We start from the raw sequence: 18,882 nt of genomic DNA, 5'->3' as shown, positions 1-18,882 counted from the left end.
ACATTTTTACCTGCCAGGAAAGTATTTTGTTCCTTTCGCTTAGCAATGTCTGACTCTTCAGCTTTGCTTTTTTATTTTAAGCAGTACTTTAATGCCTGCAGAACTTTGATTTTGGCCTGCTGATATTAATGAGATAAATGAGCTGGGGTACTTCCCTCTGATATAAGTGAGGCCTGAATCATGTTTAAAAGGCATGTTACTTTTTATGCCTTCTCCCTCCCCAAATACTACAATGTTTTGACATTGGGTCATTCGCATCCTCAAGAGACAGCTTTGCTTTTGCCTGAAGTATCTGGCCCTGAACTGGTCTGGCTTTAGGCTAAGGACCAACCAAGTTGGAGCGCGTTTCTGATGCTCTTTCCTGGCAGACGGTGTGACCCTTGTAGTTTCAGGATATTGTTTTTCAGATGTACGCTTTTAGTCCTAATGGTTCAGATGGTACTTCTTTAAAATTGATATATATCCAAAAACCAAGAAAAACTACTTGTCTGAGGAGACAAAACTGGAGGCTAAATTAGACTGGTGAAATATTGAGGTCAAGATATTCTTTAGTTGAAAACATTTGCTCTTGACAAGTAGTGCATCTTTGTGTGTGTGTGTATGTGTATATATATATAAAAAGAAGCTGTGAAACATGAAGCAAACCTACCCAAAGCTAAAGATTTGTTGACTTTGCTATTTTTTTTTCTTCCCCAAACAGGCTGCAGTATATTGTGGAGGAGAGTAGCTGTGTTTGGACTCAGAAGTGTTTAGCAATCACTTACTGACTGCAAGGGGTTTGATACAGAGCAGTGTTTGGGAAATGCATGGCTTTGTGTTGAAGGCAGGAGCACAGCAGTGGAAGATTGCGAGTGGGTTTTGTACATGATTAAAGAGGGGTAGAGGCAGGGAAGCTGCGGCACAGAGCAGAGGAGGCGTAGGCACATGGTGCCATTTGGCCCTGTTTCAGTCTGCCTTGGCGGGTTGGGCCATAAACATCTCTCCTCCATCTCCCTTTTTGTGTGTTGCTGCCTGCCAAGGAAAATGTAAACTTGCAGCGTTATTTGAGGTTTTTCTGTACAGGCATACCTTTTAACTGCAGTCAGGACAGAACACCTCCTTCCCCCATGGGTAACCTGTAGTAGCATTGCTCGTGTCCCCGGGTGACCAGAAATACAGAGAAAGATTAATAAAACCTTTCCTGCTGTACAACTGTTTCCTCTAAATTCAAATGGATGGGAAAACTCAAAGTGGCTGATGAGTTATGTTTTTTTTTTTTTTTTTTTTTTTCAAAACAAGTAATTCAAGGTTGCTGCTAAATTATCTTCATTTTCTTTTTAAACCTTCTGGTCATATCAAACTGCCGAACTTAAGTAGTGTTTTTGCCGTTGTTTGGGGAAAACATATTTAGAAAAACACTTTACTGTGGAACAGTTTTAAAATTATATGAAAAAATAGTATTTAATGACCAATAAGATGATTTGTGTTGCTAAGGCAACTGTGTTGCAAGATGTCAGAACAAGGGAGTATGGGTGTTGAGGATTTGTGCCATGAAGGTGCCTGCCTTCAGTTCCATTGAGCTTCATCACGAAAGGATCTGTCTGCATTGGCAGTGCTGGGGAATTTTAAGATGTGCTCTAATGTCTAGTTTATGTAAGGATTCCTGCATATATTAAATATTTGGTAACTGTGCTAATGGATTTTTGGGGGAAAAAGTGGAGGGTGGTGGCTTGAGTAATGTTGTGCTGTTGACAGTGAAATAGATACGCATCTGTCTCTTCTTACTGAATCATAGATTTGAGATGTAGGTGTCCCTAAGTCATCAATTTTCATAGCCCCTGGGGAGATTTCTCCACCTCGGTTGTTAGCACTCGTGTTCTGAGTGCCAGCTGCAAGCTAGCGTTTGGTCATGTAGATGACAACTACATGGCAGATACATCTGTAGGGATCGTGTGACATCCAGGAATTGGCATGAGGGAAATTCGTCTGTCTGGTTGTTTGTTTGCTTGCAGCTCAGCTCTTCTTTTATTATAAGTGGTTAAGACAAGAAAAGACTTCATAAATGACCTCGAGTCAGTGCCAGGCTGTTTCTCCTTGAAAGACTAGCCAACAGATTGTTTAAAAACTTATAAAAACAAGAATCAGCATCCTGGCAGCCTAAGCTGACACAGTCTCTGAATAACACGTGCTCAGGAACACTTCTGCTTTTCCTTGTCAGGGTAGCCATGTTTTACAACAGGCATTATGCTCCTGGCAGGATTTGCAAACGTATCCAGTTGCGTTGGGCTCCTGACTCCCTGTTGCTGGGATGTTTTGTTTTCCTAGAGTGCCTTTAGCTGCCTTACCGTGGGGTGAAAACCAGAAAGAGTTGCATAGAAAGTAGCTATCTGGACCCTGCTTGAAGTTACTTATGTGTTTCATCATCCTGTTTTCCCAGCAGGGATTGCTTTGGCCAGTGAGAAGGAGAAAGCCCACCAGCTTGTTATCAACACGAGGGGCTGCGCTGTGCTGGAGAAGTGTTCCCTGGTGCTGCGTGGGGGCTCTCTCAGTTGAAATGAGGAGACTGTCTTGAAAATGTAAGTTTCTGGGTGTTCTTGAGTAAAAAGAAGCTTCTTTTCTAAACTTACCTGATGCCCTGAAATATGCGTGGTTAGAAGTTTGGTCAAAGTTGTGATATAGCAGCACATTTAAATGAAAACCACCAAATGTTTGTGGCTAAGGATTGCTTTTTGTGAATTTCCTGTTCAGTTCTTTAAAAGCATTAATATTGAAATATTTTGTTCCAACTTCTTTCTCTTCCTTCATGTAGAAGTTCTTTTTGTTTATCCTGTGGTTTTTTTTTACCTTGAAAATTGCAGTCTTAGTTTTAAATTAACTTCCAGTAAGACAGGTCAAAACAAAAGGAAAAAAAAATGGAAAGGAATTTTTAGCTTTTTTTTTCCTGTTCCATTTCTTTCCAGGCTCTTTTCTTTTTAAATTCCTCTGATGAAGATATAATGCAGAGAAGCTTGGGGAGATTATACAGTGATGGTTTGGGGATTAGCTGTAGGTATGACCATCCCATCTGCAAGGATACAAGAACAGTGCTGCTGTCAGCTCTTCCAAGAGCTGGTCATAGAATCCAAAGGCAGTCTGACTTGGGAACCTTGAAAGACCCCGTTCAGGCTAAATGCAGTATGTAGTTTTAGATTTCTGCTCTTTTTCAAGATCTGGAGGCCCACGTCACTGAGAGCAAGCAGTAAGACTATGTGGAGAATTCAAATGAAGGATAATGTGCATCTTGCTGGAGCCAGTCACGCTGTCAGTTGGTGCTATCTCTTACATTACAAAAGCTGTGTGTGGCATCCTTGGTTGTTAAAGCTGGTTGTGGAGGAGAACTCCATTCTGCTTGGTGGTTTCTAACTGAGGACACACCTTTAATGGTTAAAAGAGCAATTTGGGAAAGATGTCGCTTATGTGACTTCAGTATCATGCAGTGTTGGGGCAGCTGCAGTTTATCTGTCTCTGACGTGAAGATGGTAATAGCCTTCTTAACTCAAGTAGAAGTTGTATAAATTAGTACTTCAGAAGTTCTTATCAACTGTTAAGATAAAAGATACACTGTGGTTAATCTGAATTACTGTTGAAGGAATAATGATGAGATGAAAAATGGAATATCAGACACCATTTTAACTTCACAGCTGTGGTTTCTATGATAAAGACACATAAATTCCTCCACATGAAACAAACCGCAGTTTAGGAATTCTTTTAAATGTTTTATCCTGTTTTGAATACATATTTATATTTAAAAATACTTTAAATTCTGGGAGGAAGTTTTCTTCTGTCTCCCTGATGCTCTGTGAAATCCTTTGAGGGAGAAAGTAGGGAGTGGTTAGAAAGCTTTTTTTGATGTTAAATGGCTTCTGAAAAGCTAAGCTGATAAAGCCCCAAATTTAGGTTCACAGGATGGGAAGAATTTTATTGAAAAGCGGCTGATTGTGCAGGGCCAGAGGTCAGCTGCCCTGGGGTGCCCTTGGGGCTCTGGCACGGGTCCCCGGGCACACTCTGCTGACGGAGATGGGGCTGGTGGGGTGCTGCTGCCCCAGCTAGGGACCCACCATTCAGCACAGCTGCTGTCACTGCCGGAGACCCTCTTCAGGACTCCCCTCCTAGCTGGCGTGCTGTGAAGCTGAACAAATTCCAGTGCCAGCCAAGCTTGTAATCAATTAGGCACAAGGTGAAAAGGATAAGGAAAAGAAACAAAAAGGCGATAGCTGGGTGTGAGAGATCAGCAGGGCTTCATTAAGGGCCATATGATTGACAGCTACATCTTCGTCTGCACAAGCTGGGCCAAGGTTTCCATTGCATCTGCTGCAAAGGCTAAGCTGGTTATATCCCCATGTCTAACCATTTTTTGCATATCTGAGGATGTCCCCTGCTTCGAAAATAACCAGTCTTGTAGCACTGCTCTACCCAATGTGGATGTTTACCTCCCCTTCACCCCTCCAAGACCTTCTGGTCTAAACATTCAGGCTAAACCTGATTTATCCAGGTCTTTTAACTTTGTTCTTATTTGGTTTATATCAGCAATTTTATACACTTTCTGAGGAGTTGTAAACTCTTCTCGCAGTTTGTAGTCAGCATGCCTTTTTTTTTTTTTTAAAAAAAAAAATAAGGTAAACATGATCTGCATGAATCAGACTTCAGAAACTCTTCTCCAACCCCTGCTGTGGCTCAGCGTGAGAGGGGAAACCGAAATCTGGAGGGGAAAAAACTGTTGTTATGGCAGCAGAAATAATTTTTTGATTGAAACTTACTATTCAGATGCTGCTTTCATGTTTCCTATTTCAATCTCGAAAGAAGTCTGTGTATTATATGATGAATTAAATGGCTTTTTAATAAGCCCATAACTAGTATCTCCCAAACTGTAATTTAGGCACTTATGTGAATAATAGCACATGATGTATAATAGCATGTTGCCTTCCATTTTCCTAACTCTAATAGTGAGGGCAATGATGCATAAATGTATAACTTAATTAGGTCTTAATTTTTAGTACTTTGCAGCCCACTTTATACCGATATCTTTATTTGTATTGCGGTGCAATCAAATCAATGGAATAATCTTCTAAGCAGTTAGGCTGCCCAATTATGATTGCTGTGAGTCTGCAGAGGTTAATAAATGCAGCAACTCCTCTAGATTTTAGTTTTCTTTTCATTGAGCAAAAAGTGCTGGAAGGCACAGTTGGGAAAAATCATCTGGTTTTGACTTACTGGGTTAGTATACGTTTGTATACTAACACCTAATGCAATCCCTGCCTATTAACCTTCTCTCGTGGAGCCCTATGTGCACAACATAGCTCATGTCTGAAGCGGAGCATTGGCTCCTAGCATCTGCAGAAGGCAGCTGCTTCATGTCTGGGGCTTTCCTCTGAGAGGTTGGGCTCTCAGCATCTTCATGCAAGGAGGCAAGTGGTCCCAGTTCCCTCCACTTTCAGTGCAAGCACTGCTGCTGCAGTGTTGCTGTGTTAAGGGAGCTTTCACCCCGTTGTAATGGAGAGAGCAAACTTCCATGTTGTTTCTGGAAAGGATTAACCAGACACCTCCATGGAGTGCGTTTGGCTGGTGGGCATCTTGGGTCCTTGCAGTGAGTGGAATTTCAGGCAAGTCCAAATGTTCTCATTTTCGGTGCTTTTCCCTCCCATTTTTCCTCCCCCACACACCCCTTCCTTCTAGGATGCTGTCCACAGTGAAATGTTGAATAAAGTGATGTACAATTTGCCACAGAAGTTGGGTACTTGTTTTCGACTTGGTGTGCTGCTCGGTTTCACATCACCCTGCTTCTTGCAGGAACATCCTTTCATTACAGCTGAAGTGTAGGTTTTGTGCTCAGTCTGTACATTGTGCTTTTCTGTCCTTTCCTTGCAAGTGCTTGTTCTCTGTTTCAGGCTGTGTAAAAGTACATAGACATCTGAATGACATCCTGAAAATATAGACAGGCCTTTGGCTGTTCTGGAAGAATTGAAATTGAATTGAAAGGTTACTGTTTTCATCAAGAGACCACTAATCTTAGGCTTATGTGATGAGCAGCTCCATTGTATGTTGGAGTACAGATTGCTGTTGTTGGGGAACTGGTCTCTTTACACATTCACTGCTCCCCTCAAGTCTTTATGTTGCTCTTATCTTTGTAAGTCTTAAGTGGTGACTTTTGATATACCTGTGAAACTCTTAGATCTGGACAAGCCATGTTTTTCTGCAAGCTGTTCACTGAAGTGAGGTGGTCTGCTAGAGAGTAAAATTTATATACAGCATAGAGGTGAAGGTAGAAGGGAGCAGCAAGGACCGAAATGTCCTTTCTGCAACTGGAATTGACAAGTTTCTAGGGGAGACAGTGGAGGACTTTCAGTTGCATCTCCTTCATTGAGGACAGTCATATTTTCCAACTAGGGAGACTTATTAAGCATTGGTAATCCATTGTTCTGTGGGAACAGGTAGGAAAGAAGGAAGGAAATTACAGGCCACATTGCCGTAAGTATTTTACATCTGTATGCAGCTCTGTCATTGGCACGGCACTCCTGTAGCACCTTTACTGAAATAATTATTGATAAGTTATTGTAATTATTGTTATTCCATCCCTCACTGGGGATTATCTGAACACAGTTTAGTGGATAATTGGAAGGTAACCATTGAGCTTTTTCCCAAGTATGGGGTGGCTTTCATCACATTTAAGGACTTAATTTCAATGATAATGATATCAGGAGAGCGAGAGAACCTGGTCCTCATCTTCCGTTGGGGTAGAGATGATGACAGGGCCTTCAGTAGGGAGAGAAAGTGAATGGGCCCATGCATACTAGGATTGGGCTACTTTTCCTGGGCCTGTGTCTTGGGCAGAAGGGGCTTTTAAAAGGAGACCCTGTGAAGAAGACAGGGTTTGGATGAGCTGGAAGGGGTTACCCACTGGAGGAGCTAACATCCTGGTAAAACAAGGACCTGGACGCCAATACTGGTTGCTCTCCTAGCATAGAAAGGCAGGTGACGTGACAAATCTTGATGATCTCCAAAAACCACTTAATTAACTCTGAACACAAAGAAATTAATCACGTTTGCCTGGCTTACAAAATGGCAGAAAAAGGCATAAAACTTATTTTTCTTCAGTTGGAAAGAAATTCTTCTGAACTTGTCTTGAGGGCAGCAAGATGCTTTAATCTAAGGGCTATTGATTTATCTGAGCTTCAAGCTAGGACATTAGCTCTCTGAGAAAATAGATCTTTGCCCACACATGACTAAATATATGCTTTCCGAGGTGAAGGGGTTGAAAAGTCTTTAGCAGCATACACAGTACGGAGAAAATCGTTAAGGAATGTGTACGTTCCCAGATGCTGAGTATGCAGTTTCTGAAACAATTTAAACTTTGCGCAATTTATGTAGAGAGTCCTGTTCTATCTATTTCTGCGTGGAGCGATGAGAGGAGGAGGAGGCCTCTGTGGCTGGGGTAGATGGCTCCAAAAAGGTTTGTCAAATCTCCGGATGGAAAATGCACCAAAGTGTCATCAAAGTCAATATTCTACAGCTACGTAAGAGGTGAGTCTGAGATCAGAGCATTCAGTGGCAACTTCTCTCCCTGAGCAGTAGCCATCTCTGCAAAAGTTAAGCCTTTCTCTGAGTGGCTCTTGCATACTACTCATGCAGGGCTGTCATTGCTGCTTGCGTGAGGATCAGAGGCTCCCATGTGCGGGGCCTTATGGTTGCCTGTATGGTTGTCTTTCTGTATCTTGCATCTTTTTGCCTCTTGGCACTATGGGGTTGGTGCTTCCTTGTTTTCCCAACTCAGCTGGCTTTGTGTGGCTGATAGCCAGGAAAGGCAGAGATGAAATTATAGGGCAAGCAGAATCATGGAACTATAGGATGGTTTGAATTGGGTTGGAAGGGACCTTTAAAGATCATCTAGTCCAACAAACCCCCTGCCAGGGGGGACATCTGGCAGGGACATCTTTCACTCGATCAGGTTGCTCAAAGCTCCATCCAAGCAGACCTTGAACACTTCCAATGATGGAGCATCCACAACTTCTCTGGGAAACCTGTTCCAGTGTCTCACCACCCTCATCAGAAAAAATTTCATCCTTACATCCAATATAAATCCACCTTCTTCCAGTTTAAAGCCTGGTCCGTCTTCAGCAGGCACTGCTGCTTCTCTGCAGGGATCCTTTTGCCTGCTACTGGAGCCAGACCCAATGTGGAGTGAGCTTCATCTGTGCCAGATAGATGGTGTGCTGCATGCTGTGGGGATTGTCAGGGTGGATCAGATCCTGTGTCCTTCTCTTTCCAAGGTCTCATCTACAAGGTGTCAGTGCTGTATGTTTCCAGAGGAAAAAGTAGGAGCATCTCTGTTTTTTATGGGGTAATCTCTCCCACTGTTGTTTTATCATGGTCTGCAATAGCTAGAGGTAGACTTACACCTTCAAGGTTGTTGATAAATGAATCTTAGTAATGAACCTTGCGTAAATGGAACAACTGTGCCTGCTCGTGGTCCTCACATAAAACATGCCATACCTGACTTACGTGACTTCCTGCAGGAATTAATTTTAGTTTGTATTTATGCACACACACGCAAACAGAGTCTTGTATATGCAGACAGAACAGACCAACTTCCTTTTCCAAATAATTTTCTGTCTTATTGTACTTGGGTGTATTTCAGCAGGTTGGGATTGTGCAGAAAGACAATCTGTTTTAAGGGTTTTTCCATTCCCGGAGGCAGACATGTTACCTCTTTCTGAAAGAGGTAGCCCTGGCTGGTCTAGCAGCACATTTTGGGGTGACTAGCACAGCATGTTATTCTAGAGGAGTCTGCACTATTGTCTTCCAGAAGATGTTTATTTAGACTAACATTATTCATCATCTCAATTCTGTTCATGCAAGGCTATGGAATTTGTGGTTCTGTAATTTTTTTTATTATTTTTTTTAAACCACAGTTGTTTGTCGAGCAGACTTTTGCTGAGCTGTTGTAAGTCCCTTTCTAGAGCCATTAAGTAATGGTTTAGTTAAAAATCCTTGAAAAGTTTGCATTCAGTGTGCATTTGTTAGTACTGAATTCTATTGTTGTTATATTCGTTGTCCATCCGGGTCACTTAGTTCTCCCTGCAAACTCCTCTCAGATACTGCTTTACGTCAGAAACTGTCATCTGCTTTCATCTCCTCCTGCTGCAGCTTACCTTTCAGTTTGTTGGACTATGAAATACGTTAAAACACAAGGACGTGGGAGACAGCCTGCTGCTCACCTTTGCTGTTGTGCATGTTGAGCCCTTACGCTCACCTTTGCCGTTGGCCTCCTAATGAGGGTTTGGTATGTGTGCATCCCATCGCCTGCTTATCTTGGCAAGCCCGTGCTGCCTGGCAGTCCTTGTTTCCCCCCTTCTGGGGTGGGTAGGCAATGCAGAGCACTTCAGGAACTTCTGAACTTCAGGAACTACTGAATGTCAAACTCCTGTCTCAGGTGCTTGTGCGCGTGTCATGGTTGGCCGGGGTTTCTTTGCGCTGTGATGAGAAGTTTGGGCTTGCGTGGCAGTTACTGGTGGCTTTCACAGAGCGGTCCAGTATGGGTTCTTTTTTGCATTGAATTCATGTTGTAGAATACATCCCCATTGATGAGCTAGTTCAAAGAATGAAGGGTAGCTCAGGTGAATGAGGCAGAGCCTTGCCTTAGTAACTACAGCTATTTGAGAATTAGGGGAAAGAAAAAATTGTTTTGGCTGAAATAGTATGAAGTGTTTTCTTCTTTGGCCAGTAAATGTCAATTGCTTTAGAAGCATTAAAAATTTGGATGTGTTCCAGCCTCATCTTCCAGCCTTTCTTGTTTCTTTCCCCTCCTTATTTAGCTTTATGCCAAGAAACACACCAACTCTAATGACTCAGACATGAGAACTCCATTTCCTTTCATCCTTCCAAGGATTTCTGTGTAGTAGTAGTCAAACTTTTCATGAGCACTGAGGTGATAGTTCTGTATTAATTTGTAATGACCTGTGGTGGCTCTTTTAGCTCAAAATGTGTAGTCCCTATCCTAAGGAACCGAGGCTTTATTGTTTTGTTAAATAAAACATCACAACAGAATACATAAGTGTGGTGAACTTTGTGTAATGACAGTTAAAGTTCAGTTTGATAACAGCACCGATTCACGTGTTGCTCTGGCTTTGCTCCACATGAACCTTAACTTCTAGAGATTCATATCAGTTCTGTATTCAAATGTTAAAAGAAATGTTGGGGTAGCTTCCGGCAGTAAAACTAAACTGACCAGCTTTCCTGTGAAACTTCCAGTACTTCCTGCTTCTGTTCTGGCTTAAAATTAATGGTGGTAAAAAAACACCCTTTCTTCTGTCATTTCCACTTCTGATTTTAGCCAGAATGTGAAAGCAAGGAAGCACTGTAAGAGTAATAAATAAATAAATTTTTAAAAATTCATCATGATCACTTTGTAGTCAAATGACAATGGTCAGAGCTTCAGGTTTCTGACATTGTTTTTATATAAAAGGTTCTCTATGCCTGTGTATATTTCCACGTATTGAGATCTCATAGAATCATACCATTGTCTAGGTTGGAAGGGACCTTGCAGATCACCAAGTCCAATCATCATCCGAACACTGACAGAAACCATCCCTAAACCATGTCTCTAAGCACTGTGTCTACCTGTCTTTTAAATACCTCCAGGGATGGCGATTCCACCACTTCCCTGAGCAGCCTGTTCCAATGCTTGGTAACACTTTCAATGTAAAAAATTTTTCCTAATATCTAATGCAAACCTCCCCTGGCACAACTTGAGGCTGTTTCCTCTTGTCCTATTGCCTGTTACTTGTGAGAAGAGACCGACCCCCACCTCTCTACAACCTCCTTTCAGGTAGTTGTAGAGAGCAATAAGGTCTCGCCAGCACATAAATACAGAGAGAGTGGGGGGAAAATGAGTTTATAACAAAAAACAAGCAGATGGATAAAGACAAATTCTCTGTAAAAATTGCTTACCTTGAGGAACAACTGGAAGATTAGAGCAGATAATAGTGTGTATGTTACTTTGGGGAAATTTATCAAGCAGTGTGCGAATGCTGCCTTGCTGTTCCCAATGCAAGCCCAGCCACTGAGATCAAATGGTGATTGAGCGTTAGTCAATAATTCTATACATGTGGGTCAGATATTTTCCAGCTCTTAATTGTTTTCTGTATATAGTGTGCTGATGGTACCCATTATTTTTCTTGTCCAAGATTGTAGCTGCTTTCTTCCTAATTTAAGTAGTCTTCTTTATTCTCTCCCCTCTGCAGCATCCCCCACCCCCGCCCCCCCCGCCAAGAAATTTCAATTACTTTAGAAGCATTGAAAACTTGATGTGTTGCATTGAATTCATTCTGGATTATATTTGTGATCCTCCCCATATGTCTTAGGTGCAGAGATGCCCAAGTGGTGTTCATTTAGGACAATATAGTTATTTCTTTCCTTTATAGTGTGCTTCAAGAAATTGCTACATCACGTTTGGCATTTAGTGTTGGGTTGTAGTGAAGATGAAGGTGTCCGGAAAAAAAGGATCACTTCAATTTTGCGTTGTATATGCTAAATGAGGAGAAAGTGGAGTCCTGCAAGCAAACCCTTGCTCTGCAGTATCTTTGGTCTGAGTTTTCAAGTCTGAAGTCCAGCCTGCACTGTACTCTTGAAAAGAAGCAGCTCAACTTCTAGAGTCTCCCCAAACCCAAGGCTACAATCCTATGGTAGGATAAGTTTCTGCAAAATTGTAGCCAACATGAAGCAAAAGCATGGGCAGGAAGAAATTAAACTCAAGTTTTTACAGCAGTGAAGGAAAAAGGAAAGGGTTAAAAAAAAAAATAAAGTGGTCATTAGTATTGGATATTGAAATGAGTATAATTTCTCAAGTAGGTTCTATCTGTGAAGTTTAAAACTTGGAAGCAAGCTGACTTTAGACAGTGGTGTTTATGGCAAGATAAAAATGCAATAAAGCAAGTAAATGGTTTTCCTGTCTTTTTTTTTTTTTTTTTTTTGTTTTTCAGTCTGGATATGAGGCAGTATAGCTGTAACCCCCTGAGTGAGATTATTAGAGTTGTATAACACTTCCAAACAGCATTTGGAATTTCGCCCTATTGGAAGCAAGAACAGTTACTCTTGTCCTGCATCTGCATAAGCCTCATCTGAATCTGGTCCGGTATCTTCTCCTGAGATCAGGGTTTCAGAACACAGTTCTTCTCTCTCTCTCTCTCTCTCTCTTTTTTTTTTTTTTTTTTTTTTTTTTAAAGTTAGTGCTCTGGCAAGTATCGTTTAGAAGAATTGAAGAGCAGTGTAATGTAGTAAACAGAGAACTATATTAGGGCACCTAAGCCGGAGAAACCCTGTCTCTGCTCTGCTCAATTCCAGCTGACCTCAGTGGAGTCAGGCTCTAACATGGAGTTTCCAGTGGTGCTGGGCAGGTGATGCTGCTTGTATGGCTTCACATCCTTTACCTTGCTAAAGAGTATGTTTTGTTTCATAAAGCTCGTATACTGAAATAAGAATGAGGAATTTGCAGCTTTCTTTTGCTTATGTGGTACCCGATACCTACCCAGGCAGGACATTTCAGGTCAGGATTGCACATGCTCCTTGACTGCTCTGTCTTGTTCAGTCAAGTGTTGTTGGAATTCTTTTTGTCTTGAATAGTCCCCCTGCACTTGGTTATCGCGGGAGGATTATCCACACTGCACATCGACGTGCTGTGGCTGCAGAGGATGTCTGAGCTTGTCTCGTGCGATCTAGCTCAGGGCCAGCAGCAACGTGGTTGAGCTTGGGCAGCAACGTGCAGCCTTGGCAGTTCGGGGCTGGTGCCATCTCAGGGATGGATCTCTGTGTTTTAGAATCAGCATGGCTGATGTTTCTAATGTGCTCCTGTACCTTACTTGCTGTGACTTGTGTTACTTGTTTTTACATTTGCAAGACTATATTTAAAAAAAATGGCTCTATAGGTTAAAAACCTCCCATTTATCACTTGTGACAATAGTTACGTGTCCAGGCATTCTGTCCTTTGCATCTTTACTTTGTAATGTGAATAAAGTTACGATATAAGTAAACAGCAACACTTAGACTTTACTATAATGTTATTTTACAGCAGTATAACTGAAGGTCTTTAAGTCTTACTGTGTTATAAATTGGCTTTGGGTTTCTGTGGGGAAAACAGTGCTGATACATTCATCAAATTTAAGGGATTAAGATGAGGAGGAAGTTAAATACTGTGAAATGTGTGTTTGAATTGCAGAAACACAAACAGGCTTGTATGAAAGATGTTAGGAAACAATCTGTTCTCTGTTACAGTTTTAGAGATCTTCAGTGAAAAAAGAGGACTTTTTTGTTTTTGCACACCCTGAGGAATGTGCTTGCTTGTAGGTGGGGTACCTTTGAATGCTTTTAACAGCCTAATCAGTGCATAAACAAAACCACCCCAAAGGCTGCTTTGTTAATGGAAGGACTGTGCTTGTGTGGTATGCGTTTCTGGCTAGATCCAAGTAGGGGTTTTTTTTGGAGGTCTCTTGCAATTCTTGTGGTAACCCTATGAACAAAATACTTGGAGAACACACCCCTGTGGTATTCCTAGGTTGTCTCTTTTGTCAATGATCTGTTGTTTGAAAGCTGTGTCTAGAAGAAAGTACCCGACTACCTTTTCAAAGTGTGTATTAGACATATTTCTATGCTCTGTAGTTTTTAATATAAAGAAAAATATGACTACGATATGCTCTTATGCTGCTGTTGTACAACAGCTTAAGCCAGCTGGTGGTTTTGGCGGTGATGCCTTTGTAGGCAAGCTTCAGGCATTAGACTGCAGTGTTAGCAGTACGGATTGCTGCGTAATTGGACTTTTATATTAGAAGCAACTGGATGTGTTTCATGACTTCTGGAGAACATAAGCATTCAGTTCCCTGGGGTGAATTCCCTTGATTAGCTGTCAGACTCTTCGCTTTCTAAAAGCCATCTCTTAGCTAATAATAGAAAATAGTGCCTTGCTGTTCAGGTTGGTGCTGCGAAGCAAGCAGGGCTCCCTTTTCCCCCTTGTGACTTGAAGAGGTGCCTTGGGCACCTCAGCTGTGTGGCTTGTGGGGTGCTGCTGAGCGTCTTCTCCTCAGCTCAGTTTGCTTCCCTGCAGAACATCAGACCAAGCCGCTGATCTTGGGCTTGTTGCTGCATTTCCCAACTGGCCCTTCCCTAGCAATGGATGGATATTTCTCTCTAGCTACGGTGCTGCACAGGTGCTGAAAGGAATAGTAATACTTTAAAGATACCTCAAACTGTAGAAAAATCTAAATGTATTTAATGCTAATATATAATTGTATTGCCTTCTTGCTGCCTACAACTGATTGGTTTTGTTTGATTTTTAAAGCTAGTCTAAGCACAGAAGGACCATTGCTGGCGTTTTGTTCCAGTTTCATCAGGAGACTTTGTGGATGGTTATGTACAACCTCAAAATGCAAACGTTTAGCAGAGAACAATGTAGTAAAACATTCTGATGGTGAATGGCTGTGTTCATGTGGGATTTTGGGTTTTGTTTTCGGCTTTTTTGTTTGATTGGTTTGGGTTTTTTAGGGTGTTTGGGTGTTTTTGGGTGTTTTTTTTTCCCCACTCCTAGCCTGAGTTTTCTATGGTTAACTAAATCTGGCTTTACTTTTTTTCCACTTAGAGAACCCTGTCATTTCTTAGCAGGGTCAGATGAACTGTGTACACATGTGCTCTTCTTTCATTGTACCTGGAAGGTAGAGGTATTTTTCCGGGGACTTTTGGAGCCTTCTGTGGTGTGTAGCCATTGGAACTGTACATTCCACATCTGTGGTGTGAAGACATTGGAACATGCTTTGGTGCTGTGCACTCTAAGCAACTGATTATCAGCGACTTGTTAACTCCATGTTCGATCAGTGACATGTTAACTCCATGTTAGAAGGAGTACTGAGCAGTTCAGGTCTCAAGTTGTTGGGTTACTTCGGTGAACAGCAGGAACATCAGCTCAATCAAAACAAATAGAAAAGCTTAGCTAAAATATGCTGCAAATGGAAGAAAATGAAGTGAGTTGTTTTAAAGGGCTTAGTCCTTTTAGAAGCATTTAGAGCAAAAGCCATCCAGAATCCTGCCTCCTTGTTCCTTTGTTTTCTGAGCAGTTTGCTCTGCAGCTGGCTGTGTTTCTTTCAGTAGCAGAGCACCCATGGATTACAGGGCTACCTACCAACATGTAAGAACTTCTGAAGGTGGCTAGGATGACAGTTCTTCTGTTATGCACATGCAATGCTTCGTCTTATGGAGAACTCTGTTTCTGTGCTGTAGTATGTGGAAAGGAAGTATCATAGATTTGTGGTTTGGAAACTGTTTTCATGAAGACTGGAGCAAGGGCTGAAAGCAGGGAGATCCTGTCCTGGCTGTTGTCATCACTGATGGTGACTTTTATGCTGCTGTGGTTCTCGGAGACCCAATGACCATCTACTGCTGGGTTAGGGCTGTTCTACTTGGTTGGAGCAAAACAGCGTTAACTTTCTTGGACCTGCCCAGACAGCATAGCATAGCTGACCAGTGTGCTATTTTGGGTTGCCTTATCTGTTAATGGGAAGGGTGCTAATGCTCTAGAGGATTCCTGTCATTCTTGTGATGGATGTTGGTCTGGGCTTTCACAAAACAGAGCCTTGGTGTTTATAACAAAAAACCAAAGGTGTGAGGCACTAGTGTGGCCTTATGTCCCACTGTGTAGTAGCTCTCCAAACTACTTCTCTTGGTTGTTGTCCTTGGGACTGTTGTTGCTGAAGTGGGACGGATAGATCAGCTGTCTAGAAGGATCTGCTTTCTTCACTGTGAGATGGCTGCTGGCTTCTGTGTTTTGGATCAAAATACGGTTAAGCATTTGGGTATATCTCTTTCTTTTTTGAAGTTTCTTAATGCCTCTTTCAGTTCTTCATCTCCCTGCTGCTCCTGCCTTTTCTGAGCTCCAGTAGGGACAGTCTGGGTCCAGTCAACAAGTACGGGGTGAACAGATGTTCCTATCGTGGCACGTTTCTTGAGGATGCTGTAGCCAAGGTCAGTGAGGCAGGCTGGGAATCACTCAGTAAGTGCAAAAAGGAGTTAGCCTTCCTCCCTACAGATGTTTGTCTAAGCATACATAAAAGTGCTTGTGGACTGAAGTTTGCTATTGCTTTGAAACCTTAGTCAGCATGCCGCACGGTGAGTGCACGGGAGATGCGTTTTTAAGCTAGCATAACTGAGCAGAGAAGTAGTTCGAGTGCAGGGGGATGCCTCAGAGTAACTTCTCTAGAGCGAATGCAGTGAAGTGTTAGCACCTAAACTATAGTGGGTTGTTGTGGTTCTTCCAGATGTGACTTAACATGTCCAAGGGCAGAGGAAGGGAATATTTGAGAGCTTTGCTGTGTGCAAGAAGATAGTGTAGTTATTTCAGCTAGCCTTATGCTAAGAAATGTCTAAGCAAAGACTTGGTGTGAAGAATATTCTAGGAAGTTTATTTTGGAGGCGCTGAGACGAACGTGCTGCAGTTTGATTTGCAAGGAGCATGCCTCTGGTTGGCATGTGTCTCACCTTGGGCATTTGTGATTTCTCCCTCTTTAAACTAGTTTACTTGGTTAGATTGGCAGGGAGGAAGATGAAGTACTCCATTTTCCTTTTGTGATGTTGAAATTAATTGGATTTATGACATCAAGGGAGGAATGTCAGCAACAGGTAGAAAATGTACTCAGTTTCGCTGTGTCTAACAAGCTCTTATTTTTCAAACTTAATACACACTGTAATGTTATGCTTTGCTAGTCTGAAGTAAGTATTTTAGTGAAACTGAGTGCTCATTCACTGTGCTTCCACATCCTGCTGAAACTCGGTGCTTTGCAAGTGCTTTCTGTTCCACAGAACTTATGTTTCCTTATTTTTTTTTTTAATTTTTTTTTTTGGACTGTTGCCTAGTGTTGCCAATTCATGCTCTTGCCATAAAGTGGTGCATTAAAACAGGATGGCTTTGTCTGTGCTGAGGCGCTGGCGGTTTGAGGGGGGGGAGTTGGTGGGGAGAAGCAGGTGGCTGGTGTTCACGAGCCCCTGGAGGAACCGGGCAAAATGGTGCCCATTCACAGGGCCCTAGTAGTAAAATACACCTTCCCTAGTGTTTCCCTGCTGTTTTACTTGGCTCTGTGAATCACCCTCGCCGTGAGGAGCTCCTGGCTCACAGTGCTCAAGGATATTTTGGGTAGCTGAAGGTGGAATGCCTCCACCATCTTCCCTGCGGTCTCTGGGCAGCGGTGGGCATGGCTGTCCTGTGCTGTGGGGCTGCCGACAAAGTCCTGTTTGTCCCTGTTGCAGATGGAAATAATTTGACATGGTTGTGATTTAGCAGCGATTCAAAATTTATTAATGATTTGAGGTAGATCAAGAGGTTGAATTTTAGCAGCATTTAATCATTAATTGATTTAAAGATTTGCTACGTGATTTAACAAAATAATTGAACAGCGACTTAATTACAGATTCAAAGATTACAAGATTCACACTATCTAACTATAAGGTATCCCAAATCAATACATACACATATGACCAAAAGCACAGATCTCAAATTAATACATGTAAGCACATATACACGTGGGTTTTTAATTGCTGGAATCAAAAATCCCTTAGTAACGGGTGACTCTTAATGAGCCAACGGGTACCCCTTTTGACTCCTACATGTGCATGGACGAATGGAAGAACATCCACCTCTGTAAAAGTTACTATATATGTCAGAAACATGTAGGTGTAGATGTAGATGAAAGAGAGGCTAGCCTATAGTTAAAAATTTCCCTTTTCCCAATTTTTTGAGTAAATACTCACAATGTGTCAGCATTCCTCAACGGGCAGTAATTGAGACTTGAGAGGGGTTGACTCACTCTGGGCTTCTAATCCTCGAGGTGTCAGCTTGAGCGGTGTCCCTCCAGAAGAGCTCAAAGGGTCTTACTAGAATCACTGCTTATAGGATCTGAGATAACTGACTTTCATCAGGTACTTTTCCACCCTGGCCCAGCTCAGATAATGGGATATTCTGGTACTTTCCACCGGTTATGCCAGCCTAGAACTTGCTAGATCTTGGGGTCCTGGTATCCCCCCCCCCTTTGGCCATGATCCATATATTGTCAGTGATCAATTATAGTTATTATTTTCAAACAGTAGGACTCATGGGAGCCAGGCACATTAAGGGACCAGAACACTGTGGGAACCCCTTACTCTCTACCTTTTCTTTCATGTTGGACCACCATGTAATGTTCTGGTCCGTTGTGTTATTATGTGGCCCAGGTAGGGAGGAAACCATGCCAAGTACTGAGTGGCCTAAAGGGGGAAGGGAGGCTGCACCACCACAGTCCCATCACAAGCGTTGCTGAATCCAGGCTTACCCTGTGCTCATCAGGCTGTTGTGGTAGGAGCCTTGGGTCTCGTGGTAAATAGGTTTAGCAGAAGATGACTTTGGAGACTGAGCAGTCCTCGGCTGTGGCTCTGGGTAGGCACAGCGTGATTGCCTTGTCTGTCTTCTGCTGCATCTGGGCAACAGGAAGGGGAACATGGCAGTGGAGGGCTTTTGCTGTGCTGCATTCAGCATTTGCTTTCCTCTAGGTATTTCTGGGCTGCCTCGCTACTAAACCCCCAGTAGGCTTGCTGGAATGCAGTAGTTCTCAATAGTGTTGTGCAGTTTCACTTGGGAATTGTGGATGTATGATAAAAGTCACAACAGACAGGGGGAGGATTTCCTCTCTCCTTTGATAAAAATAGTCTTTAGCTAAGGAGGAGTCACGATTCCCAGAAGCTTAACTCAATGCACTGGGGAAAACTGGGCTGCTGGAAAGGGCTTGCTGGAGACTTGCTCCCGATGTCCTGGAGGGCAGATGTGTGGTACCACCTCGGGCAGCTGAAACGCTGAGAGAGCAGCCC

General features: G+C 42.5%; 1 protein-coding gene across 16 annotated transcripts in view; it reads left to right on the top strand.

Moving 5' to 3' along the window:
* The window catches only part of APBB2 (amyloid beta precursor protein binding family B member 2), a 190,858-nt gene that overhangs the window by 17,771 nt on the left and 154,205 nt on the right, over window positions 1–18,882 (top strand). For 12 of the 16 annotated variants that reach the window (XM_063336967.1, XM_063336965.1, XM_063336974.1 and 9 more), the window contains one exon: window positions 2,420–2,555. The exons of 1 other annotated variant lie outside the window; for it this stretch is intronic. The gene's annotated coding sequence lies outside the window, so the exon portion shown is untranslated. Of the gene's footprint in view, window positions 1–2,416; window positions 2,556–18,882 lie in introns of those variants that run through there. 3 more of the 16 variants (XM_063336968.1, XM_063336966.1, XM_063336969.1) reach the window with 1 other exon arrangement.

This window comes from Chroicocephalus ridibundus, chromosome 5 (assembly GCF_963924245.1).
Source record: "Chroicocephalus ridibundus chromosome 5, bChrRid1.1, whole genome shotgun sequence".
Taxonomy (NCBI): domain Eukaryota; kingdom Metazoa; phylum Chordata; class Aves; order Charadriiformes; family Laridae; genus Chroicocephalus; species Chroicocephalus ridibundus.
This window is presented reverse-complemented; position numbering and strand designations above follow the sequence as displayed.